Source organism: Lepisosteus platostomus, unplaced genomic scaffold, assembly GCF_059453375.1.
Source record: "Lepisosteus platostomus isolate fLepPlt1 unplaced genomic scaffold, fLepPlt1.hap1 Scaffold_80_H1, whole genome shotgun sequence".
Taxonomy (NCBI): domain Eukaryota; kingdom Metazoa; phylum Chordata; class Actinopteri; order Semionotiformes; family Lepisosteidae; genus Lepisosteus; species Lepisosteus platostomus.
In genome coordinates, this window is record NW_028291692.1 from 299,437 (window position 1) to 306,864 (window position 7,428).

The following is a 7,428-nucleotide window of genomic DNA, read 5'->3' on the forward strand; positions in this document are numbered from 1 at the left end:
TCTCACTCATCTGAGCTACACGGCTACCAAGATGATCTCAGGTGCGCCGAGCTGGTACGGAACATATTGAACTGATCGACGGCGAATTGTCTCTCAGACAGGCTTTTCACCTCTGAGCTCCCTGACTGACAGTAATCAGCTAGGTAGTGAAACAGTCAGCTGCTTCTAAGCCTTAAACAGCTTAAACAGTTTACCTTGCACAGATGCGCAAAGATTAATGATGGGGGTGCACGCTTCCAGGCGCCTTACAACTGTAGGGACTGATTAGAGACAATTCGTAGCTTGTGCTCATTTCCCTCTATTCCCCGTGTTGCAGTGGTAGGATGACGTAAATTCCTGCTTCGACACGTAACGGCATTATAATCAAGTGCAGGAGCTGAGGGCTTTAGTTTTGTTTCGTTTTCCATGGCGTTTGTAAGCGCGCAAATCAAAGGCAATTCCTGCGTCTAACACGAATGTAAATGCTTTTGAAAGTGCAGTGTGGTGCAGCTTGTAAAATCCTTGTCCACATTTTTGGTTTGTTGATGTTTTTTCTGTCTGCCAGTTGCATTTTGACATCCGGACTGGGGGACTTTACCATTTGAACGTGAAGCCAGCCTTAAACCCTCTGAGGCGTGTCTGTCTGCCGGCACGAATCTTGTGAAAGGTATTTTTTTTAACGAAGACCAACTTTAAAAAGGTTTCCGCAGCCACCTCGCAGTCCGTGTTTGATTATAGGAGGAATGCGGCGGCGTTGAGCTCGCATTTGTCGTGCTCGAGTGGTTAAGGTGATGGGCTCGAAAAGCGTTGGGGTTTCCCCGCGCAGAGTCGAAACCTGCCGAATCCGGCGTCTGCCGCACGTCGCCTTGTGCCTGCGCGGCAGAGGCGAAGTGCCGCTTCTCCTTTCCTGGTACTATAACAACGCGAAATCGTTTGGACCCGCTGCCGTGGAAATCAATTCTTCAGATAACCACGCATTTTGCGTTCGAACCTCTGGTGCTCTACTTATGCCTTTGAAAACCTAATGAATAAAGCTGAAAGAACCGACACGATATGTAGGTGCTGGTAAAGCACGCAGTAAAGAACTGTTAACAGCAAGGGTTTCAGTGGGTTAACTGAGGAGAAGGCGTGATCGCTAATTGTTGACTTTTTATTTGGTGTAAGAAACACTCTTACTGTGCATGACGTGCAACAAATGTAGCCACAGAAATTGCATCACGCTTTCATGTATGCTATTGCAGACACCAACGTTGCCTAGATAGAAAACCGAAATAGCCGTGGGTTTGCTTGCCGGTCTGAAGGATCTCTCTTCGAATCTCTATAATTTGTCAATGAAAGTAAAAGGCGCTGCAATCTCATACGTTCAGAATCAAACCCGCAGCTGTTGTTCGACTTTATTTCTTGACTAATTACAACTGAGTGTCGCATGAGCAGTTACGTAAACTTGTCTGGTATATTTGAACACAAATGCCGTTCTTCAATTAAAACTAACAGTACATTGTCAGGGACATTCAGTTCTATACAAACAAGAGACAGACAAGAGAATATTTCTACCGTTCATGTGGACTACGTGTTGACTTACTGATCGGAATAATTGAAAGGTTCGGGCTCATAGCCGATGCAGTGCGTGCTAATTAGAACAGCAACGCTGAGCTCTCAGCACCGTACTGAGCCCAGGTGTTTTTCTAAAGCTGTCAGGTGCAGTTCATTTACATGAAGGAAATCTCTTACTGGGTACGATTACAATGCAGTAAGTAGCACAGACTTCTTAGGGAGTAGCCCGATGCGTTTAAAAACGACCTGAGCCAGGCAGGAGTCGAACCTGCAATCTCCTGATCCGTAGTCAGACGCGTTATCCATTGCGCCACTGGCCCTGGTGTGACAGTGCAGGACTGTAACCCAGTGAGATCAGCACTGCAACTAGTAAAATATTACCCCCGGTCCATTCTTTTCCAAAAGTGAGAAACACCTGTTTTCTACATCTTGTCTGTTTTAAAACCATATCTCTTTAAACCAAACCAAGAGTTTGTCTTTTGCACTGATATTCTGATTCATTTCGATTTCAAAGAAAAAAAAAACATAATCTTCCAAAGCATCATAAAATTGTCCATTCTTCCAGACTCTACTTCTCTCTTGTAGTAGTACAGCAGACCTTTCCAGGTGAGCAGATCACAGAGTCCGAAATATGCTTCCTCCGTCAAGCAAAGTACCTGAACATGACTCTGTCTTCATAAAAGCGCCCCTGTAATAAAGAAATTAAATCCGAAATCAAGAGGGCAGTTGCCTACTGAAGTTCAAGAAGTCATCAATTTTAACCTAGCAACACATTAAAGGCTGCATCTATACAAGTACGATTCTAGAAATGCTCACCAGATTACGTTTTAAGAAGGAACTGCGCCTCAGGTTCCGCCGAGATCTTAACTTGGATGGCAGGATTCAGAGTCCGGAGTGTGGACTGATGGCGCACGGAGGGTCCACATACTGTGGATCCCTCAGTTTTCTTCCGCGTGTTTAAACCGCCAGCGTGTGACTCCCCTGTCCCCGTGACCTCATTGCTCTGCTCTCTCCTCTGTGCAGCCGAGCCCGATTCACGGTAAAGTGAAAAAAAAAAGATGCCCTCAACGTGGGATTTACTCTGGATTGAGGATAGCTGTCACCTTTTTATCGTTGAACAGGATGTATGTGATGTGGCGACTAGGTTCAATTTTGTATCCTCTTTAAAAGATTAAGGACTGGGGTGAGCGTGATTTACCACCCTTTCAGCTAAGAACCCGACATGAGCACCGTTTAAGCTGCATAGACTCGGTCGTTTAACTCTTCTCCATTAGCAGGGTTAAGGTTAAAGAAAAAAAACATTGCTGACTTCTTTTTTTTTGCCAGCCGCTAGCGCTGATTAGCAATGTTTGTATTTCATGTTTTGCAAGTTCCATCCATTTTAAGAAAAACAAGTCGCGTTAAAGACAGGAAATGAATACTTGCATTTAATTAAGTCTAGCCGTAGGCAGTTGTCTGTAAAGACCAGTTCTGTTCGAGAAGACAGAACAAAGAAGGCACCACTGGGATTCGGACTCAGGATCTCCTGTTTAAGAGACAAGCGCTTTAACCAACTAAGCCACGGCGCCCCGGGAGGGTTGTCCTTTTGCAGCCACTTGGACACACCACTCAGACACATCTGCATTCGGTGTGTGCTCCGCCTGCTTGCTGAGCAAGTTGCCACCTTTACATACAATAGCAACATCGACACCAAGAGAAAGGATGACAAATGGCTTTTATCTGGAACTTTTCATGTCCAAGGAGCTCAATGTGCTTTCTGTGTACAACAGGGCCACTGAACTCCACACTGGCCACTGAACCACAGCAGTGGCTTGCTGGCTTGACATCTCCCAAGGAAAATGTTGAAATCGCATGTGGAACAGGAAAATGACCCTCGAGTACGAGGGGAAAAAAAAGAAAAAGATCATCTGGAGCGCGCCAACCCATGTCCGGACAGCCCAGTTTTGCCGACAAGGTGGCTGAGTGGTTGAGGTGATGGACTGCTAAGCCATTGTGCTCTGCACGCATGGGTTCGAATCCCATTCTCATCGCTCTCCATGTCTGACACATGTGCCTGTTCGACGTCGGCCCTCCTGTTGTTTGCTCTGGTGCTAGAGCCGTACATTTTCTAGCAGTGGCTGAACATGGTATAGTAGGCCAACGTCGGTATCGTGCAGTGACAGTAACAGTACTTACTGCACCCCATAAGAAATCGTTTGTCCCTGTTCAAAAGAGATTGTGCGATGTCCTGCGGCGTTCGCAAAGCAAACCTTTGACAGTTTGAAAAGAGGAATTTATTCTGCTTACTGTGCGTGCAGTAGTTACAAAGTTGAACGTCTTTACACGATCTGCTGCAGTTTTCAGTGGGCGGGCTTTGTCAAATGGCTTGAAAAAACGCACTGTGTTTCGGCTCGGTAAACATCATGAGCAGTGTCCTGCATGTTTTCTGTGTATAGCTGTCTTTTAACGCATACAGAATTCATTCGAAATCATTGATTTCTACAATTAACAAAGGGTCCCTTTTTGAACCTGCGAGAAGCATTCTTTCAATGTAACAGATTTACTCCGGGGAAAGGCAGCATGACATTGAGAGTAGCTCAAGCTTTCAGCACCCGTATCAGACTGCGTGTAGGCAGACACCGCTCAGAATCCCCTGTAAGATTCTCCCTCAATTCCGTTTTGCAGTGCTTTAGCTCTTTCAAAAGGCTTCGCTTTGCTAGTCACAACCCAAGGCTCATGACAGCATTTGAAAACATTCGCCACTGTATTGGCCAGGAATCGAACCTGGGTCAACTGCTTGGAAGGCAGCTATGCTCACCACTATACCACCAATGCACGCCCGCAGGAAGCCTGCAGGACACCACCAGAGAATGCTTTTTTTTTAAATTTTTTTATTAAACACAGAATTTACAAATACAAATACAACAAGAGGATCAGAGTCATGTACAAGAGAAAAAAAACACAGCAGAAAAAAGCATTTAACTACCAGAGGTAATTAAGTAATTATGTGATCAAATTGTATATTTTACACGTATCATATTTTCCTTGCTTTAATATTTCTCAATTATTTATAAACTTTAGTTTCAACATGCATGCGTTTCCTGTAAAAAATAAAACTCAGCACACAGTTTTTCTTTTAACAACATTTCGAGTACCTCTGGCATTCATGAGAAAGACATACACAAAAGCAAATAACTAACTCTAAGACTGTCTAAACTATTGAGTTTTTCAAAGAACCAGAACTATAACAGTCCTTAACACTTAACTACACCATTCCAAACTAACACTAAAGAAACACTAGTATATACTGGTATAACAAATAAAACCAAACATAATCATTAACTGAGCAGTCACTGGGAGCAAATCTCCTTCCCGTCCACAAAGGCCCTCGCTCCCACAAAGTAGGCTCTCCTCCCCTCTCTTCTGGCAGCTTCAACCTGGGGCCACAGCTGGTTCCTGGTGCTCCTGTCCGCGGCAGACAGGTCCTCTGCAAACCTCAGTTTGTTCCCATTCAAATACTCATTCCCCCTCGCCGCTCGCCACAGCATGTCCCTCGCCGTCCTCTTGGTGAACTGTATTATAATCGATCTGGGGTGCACTTACTCAGTTCGCTCAGACATGTTCGCTCTCCCGAGCCTGTGAACAAAGTCAATGGCCGATATTACGTCCTCCTGGTCCGGCAGGGTCCTTTTACAGATACCCTTCACTGTTGCAACAAGGTCCTTATCACGTTCCTCTTTAACTCCAAATAATTTTAAATTCCATCATCGACGGTATCTATCTACATCGTTCACTTTCAATTCAAGTTCTTTAATATGCTTTTCTTGTTTGGTATTTACTTGTTTAAGAACTTTTACTTCACTCTTTAAGTCTTCAACCTCTTTAAACACACAGTCCATGGACTTTTTATGACTTTCGATTGCGACTGTATTAGATCGAATCATTTCCTTCAGCTCACCCATGCTCTGTGCCATCATGTTGAAGATGTTGGTCTGGAGCTCCTCCAGCGTCAGCTCGCCCCTTCCTCTCTTGGCTGCCGGGGTTTTCACAGGTGTGCTGGGCAGGGACTCCGGCTCTTCCTCTGAGTCTCACTTGGGCTGCGAGCGCTCGCGTACGAGCGCATCTCCAGCACTCTTTCCACGTCCCCTCCAGCTGCTTCACTTTTCCCTTTAGTTGCCATCAATTTTCTTGTAGTGCTAAACATATACGATTGAGGTATCTTAGATTTCTCCTTTGAAGACCCAGCACTCTCTTTTCTTTTCTCAGTGTTACTCATATCGAAATTCTTAAATCTAAAAAAAATCGTTTTTTTTTCTTTCAGTTATAACTGAAGTTTAAACAACTACTGTTAAGTCCTTATTTTTCAGTAGTCAAAAAAAGCAAAAATTAACATTCAGGTCATGAAAAACTCAAAAAAAACTCCTCAACCACTAAACTTTACCTCCCACCCCTGAGCGCCATCTTGAACGCCCCTACCACCAGAGAATGCTCACGATTTCGGAAGCTGTCTCCGGGACGTGCTAATTCCGCACATCCTGAATAAATCATGATATAGTTAGTTGCTGTAGCTAGACGTTCAAATGAGTTTCATGGCCAGATGGACTGTTTCCTCCAGCGGTATAGTATTGCAGTTAGACAGCACGATGCTTGCAAGACTATGTCACGCTAAACGCCACAGATTTCCGAGGGTTAGGGTTAGGGTTAGGCTCTAATTATGGCGATTGTGGCCGTCTGCTCTGCGAGTCCTCGGTCTCCGGCCGTCTGATTGGCGCTCTTTTCTTTGGGGGGCGGGAAGTGTCCGGCCGCAGGGGATCTTGGGACCTAGCTTTGCATAGCGGCTTCCCAGAGTGCGTCGTTTCCTGCACACTGTGGCCGGGTGTTTTCCGAGTTATCGCACGGATTGGACACGCCCGCAAGCCGAGAGCCGCAGGCGATGAGCCCGGAGCTGAACGGGCCCCACTGGCTCATTTGTAAGGCCAGGTGCATTGCCAACCACGACCGGCAGGTCAGAGGCTTTGAAGGCGGCCTGGGCTCCTGAAGCTGTGCAGCCACACACTCTGGTTTCTCTTCATCTCGTACAAATCTTTCGCCTTTTACTAAAGATTTCCGTGGAGAGGAGCATGAATTCCATGCAATTTTTGTGCTTCCCTGCCTTCGGGTGGGGCGCAGCTGGGCTGGTCAAAGAGAGAAAACAGAAATATGAAGCATTTCAGCAACGACATGCCATGAGATGATTGATAACGATTTCCATAGGATCCCCACGGTTGCCTGGCAACCGTCAGCTTTGCGCAGTGGCAGTATCGTAGCCTGTGAGGTTTAGCCGAGGCGCGATTATTGCTAGTTGAAAACTTTTCCCAATACCCCGCTTCCGCTGGTTTGCAATGCAATCGGCGAAAGCAATTTTTGACAGTCTCGTCAGAGAATGAGGAAGGTGTTTAAAGACAGATTTTGTCATGGTAACATCATGGTAGAAAGAAACGAGCTTGTTACGTCTCAACAGAAACGCTCTTTAGCTCTTTCAGCGTTATGCAGAGAACAGCGTCTGTCGAGATCACTTTTGAGTCAGCGCGAAACGCCGTGTGCTGTCAGTTTGATTTCATATTGCTCGTAGCGGCGCCCGGCTTTTGTCTGTCAAACGTTAGGTTGCGCTTCTTCATGCTGCATCGTCGGCATGAGTGGAGCTTTTTAAACGTCTGTACTTAATGCGCCCCATAAGAAATGGTTTGTCCCCATTCAAAAGAGATTGTGCGATGTCCTGCAGCATTCGCAAAGCAAACCTTTGACAGTTTGAAAAGACGAATTTATTCTGCTTCCTGTGCGTGCAGTAGTTACAAAGTTGAACGTCTTTACACGATCTGCTGCAGTTTTCAGTGGGCGGGCTCTGTCAAATGGCTTGGAAAAACGCACTGTTTCGGC

At 45.7% G+C, this 7,428-nt stretch overlaps 5 non-coding genes across 5 annotated transcripts; 2 read left to right on the forward strand and 3 right to left on the reverse strand.

Annotated features, from left to right (window-relative positions):
• Positions 1-1,780: 1,780 nt before the first annotated feature.
• On the reverse strand, positions 1,781-1,853 carry trnar-acg (transfer RNA arginine (anticodon ACG)). The gene has a single exon. It is a non-coding gene; the product is annotated as a tRNA-Arg (tRNA).
• Positions 1,854-3,027: 1,174 nt separating this feature from the next.
• trnak-cuu (transfer RNA lysine (anticodon CUU)) lies at positions 3,028-3,101 on the reverse strand. Its single transcript has one exon. It is a non-coding gene; the product is annotated as a tRNA-Lys (tRNA).
• Positions 3,102-4,275: 1,174 nt separating this feature from the next.
• Positions 4,276-4,347, reverse strand: trnag-ucc (transfer RNA glycine (anticodon UCC)). The gene has a single exon. It is a non-coding gene; the product is annotated as a tRNA-Gly (tRNA).
• A 2,217-nt stretch (positions 4,348-6,564) lies between these two features.
• LOC148631164 (U5 spliceosomal RNA) lies at positions 6,565-6,677 on the forward strand. Its single transcript, XR_015934892.1, has one exon. It is a non-coding gene; the product is annotated as a U5 spliceosomal RNA (small nuclear RNA).
• A 115-nt stretch (positions 6,678-6,792) lies between these two features.
• LOC148631165 (U4 spliceosomal RNA) lies at positions 6,793-6,934 on the forward strand. Its single transcript, XR_015934898.1, has one exon. It is a non-coding gene; the product is annotated as a U4 spliceosomal RNA (small nuclear RNA).
• The last annotated feature ends 494 nt before the right edge of the window (positions 6,935-7,428 follow it).